The 3111-nt window shown below is 38.7% G+C and overlaps 1 protein-coding gene across 1 annotated transcript in view; it reads left to right on the forward strand.

Annotated features, from left to right (window-relative positions):
- GRID2 (glutamate receptor, ionotropic, delta 2) overlaps positions 1–3111 on the forward strand; it is a 1246697-nt gene that overhangs the window by 1004408 nt on the left and 239178 nt on the right. The gene's annotated exons all lie outside the window — the stretch shown is intronic.

A 3111-nucleotide genomic window follows, 5' to 3' on the forward strand; every position in this document is an offset into this window, starting at 1 on the left:
CATTAACTCCATTTGCCTTTATTGTAATATAATTTTCAAAACGCTACTTATTTCACATAAAAGTAAAAATAGCTATGGGGAAATCATAGTTGTACAGTTATAGCCATTAATAACTTTAGGGCCAAAGTGATCTTTGGTGATGAAACTTGAGTTTTTTCATTACCTGAGTCTGTAAATAAACTTAGGTCTACTCAAAGGGATCTCAACTTCCCACCGTATTTTTGTGTAGAATGGAGCCATTCTCCATAATTCTTGAGGTTGGACTAAATAAAATACTGAGTCAGTGCTGACACTGAATCAAACTAGTCTGGGATAACATTTCTTTCCAAGTGGATACAAAAAGAGATCCATGAATATTCCATCACTAGAGGAGACCGCCTTTCCCATAGCATACCAATAACAGAATCTTTGCACCCACATTTGTCTACATTTGGAAAAGAAAAAAAAATTATTGAGCAGTTGTTTTCCTAAGTGCCACATGGTGAGTATGAACTAGCCAAGCTTAGAATTCTAAGTGTGACACCAATCTAGCAGTGACAAATTCCTTTAGTGTTTGCTTGTCTGGGAAAGACTTTATTTCTCCTGCATTTATTAAACTTAGTTTTGCAGGACACAAACTCCTGGCTGGCAGTTATTCTGTTTAAAAAGACCAAACCCTTCCAACTTGTAAAGTTTCTACTGAGAAGTCTGCACTTAATCTGATGGGTTTTCTTTTGTAAGTTACTTGATGCTTTCATCTCCCAGCTTGTAGAATTTTCTCCTTCACTTTGACTTTGGTCAGAGTGATGACTTTTTGCCTTGGTGATGTCCTATTTGCAATAAATATTCCAGGAGTTTCTTGACCTTCTTATATCTGGATGTCTAAATTTCTGACAATACCAGGGAAGTTTTCTTCCATTATTCCTTCAGATAGATTTTCCATGCTTTTTGCTTTTTCTTCTTCTCCTTCAGGAATACCTATGATTCTTATATTTGTTTGCTTTCAATAATTTCATATTCTCAGACAGACTGTTCATTTTTCTTGATTCTCTTTTCTTCATTTTTGACTGACTGGGTTAATTGGGAAGCCTTGTCTTCAAGCTCTGAAATTCTTTCTCTGCTTGGTCTAGTGCTGTTAAAACTTTCTGTTGTATTTTGAAATTCCCTAAATGAATCTTTCATTTTCAGAAGTTTGGTTATATTTTTTCTCAGATTATCTGTCTCTTTAGTGAATGTTTTTCATTTATGTCCTGAATTATTTTTCTGGTTTTCAACTTTCTCATCAATCCCCTTGATCTTACTTGCTATCCATATTTTGAATTCCGTATCTGCCATTTGAACAATTTCCTTTACGTAGGGGCCCATTGCTGGAGAACTAGTGTGGTCCTTTTAGTATGTCAAATTAGCCTGTTTTTTCATGTTGCCAGAGTTCTTATGCTGGTTCCTTGTCATCTGGGATCTCTTCCCTCAGTCCAAAACAGATAGCTTTGTGGTACACCTGTTCTCCTCTGCTGGGAACTCTGTTGCTCAGTGAAGAGAGGGAGAAGTTCTCTGCCCTTCAGCAACACCACCGTGGTGTTGCTGGCAATTTGGGTCAGTTGGAACTCGGACCCTTGGAAAGGTGTTCAGGTGCCAATCATGGTAGACTAGGTTATGTAATCTCCAGTTCCCAGGCCCCTAGATGGTGTGTTTGGGTACTGCTCCAGAGGACTTATCAGGCCAGAGAGGGGTGGATGCACTGTGAGCCTGTAACAGTGCTGTTCTCCTGTATCTCCTTGTATCCCTGTGGTTATCATAGTCCACGCATGTGATAGGGGATGCTTGTGTGGAGGGGTGGGCTGGTCCTCAGGTCATTGCTGACAGCTCAGGTAGGGGTGGGGTAAGTCCCTCCCCATGAAAACATATGTTCTTTATGGCTGTTTGATCACCTTTGTACCAACACAGTACCTTGTATAGTACTTTATTGAGTATATAGTTGGTTACAAATAAATATTCATTCAATGAATGAACCAGAAAAAGATTTTTTAGAATCTGTCCTGAGACTATGGAACTCCATGATTTGTATATATACCTCACAAAAAAACACCAGAAGGAAATATGAAAGCCATTTCTTTGCTATTATTCCAGAATAAGGAAATCCAAAACTGTGTGCTCTCTAGGTTTCCTTAGTGTTACCCATTCTCTCTTCAGTCTTCTAGTAGGAGCCTGTTTCATAACGCTCATCAGGGAATTGCACACTTTATTAGGAGCAGCCAAAATCAAGGTGGCTGCAGTGAGCTAAGCCGGATTCATACTGCTTTTATGTTCCAACTTAATACAGAATTGTATAGGCTTAGCTCTGGAACACACAGGCACTGCACACGGGGGAAGACATTCATCTCCTCACTCCATATTGTTCAGTGTTGAAATGGCTTACTTGTCTCAGCACTTAAGTACCACAGTGATGGATATTTTCCAAGCATATAACCATCTAGATGTCATAGACAGGATTGTGTCTTTCTTTTTGAAAAAAAGAAATAAAAACTCTCAGAAGGATGTTGGCCTTTCAAAGCCACCCTTCAGTGGGCATTTAATGAAAAGTTGTCTCCCACTTTATTTGTGGCTCCCAGGAACAGGGATGTATTACTGATAGCATTTCCATAGACTCTGTTTACACTGAGCTCACCAAGACAAAAAACTTGGCTAACCTAATAAGCTTCCACAATCCCTAAGATGATCTCCTTCTGAACAAGCTGAATCATTCTAAACAAATAAAATCCTCTACTTTCTCTCTCTGTCATTCTCTCTCTCTCTCTCTTCCCAATCCTACTCTTTTAACCCTAGAAACTTATTAAATACTCCAGAATATAAATTACCATTTCCTCTATATTCCCTGTTATTTTCCTTCCTTTCCTGAAGTCTGCTGAATAAATGAATTCTATACCACAAGTGGTTTTTAGCCTATCGGTAGGCTAAAAATCCTATGCTTGGGAGTTCGTTGTTTAATTGCTCAAAAGGAAATTGAGTGTGGAGCATGCATTTGTAAAATTAATGTGGGAAGAGAAATGATGAAGATCAGCAAGACTGGAATTGGAAGGCAGGGTTGTTTGGCAACAAAATACTGCTGAAGGAGACTGAAGACTTAGATTCAAG

The sequence above is a fragment of the Propithecus coquereli genome, unplaced genomic scaffold (genome assembly GCF_000956105.1).
Source record: "Propithecus coquereli isolate 6110/MARCELLA unplaced genomic scaffold, Pcoq_1.0 Scaffold26, whole genome shotgun sequence".
Lineage (NCBI taxonomy): Eukaryota > Metazoa > Chordata > Mammalia > Primates > Indriidae > Propithecus > Propithecus coquereli.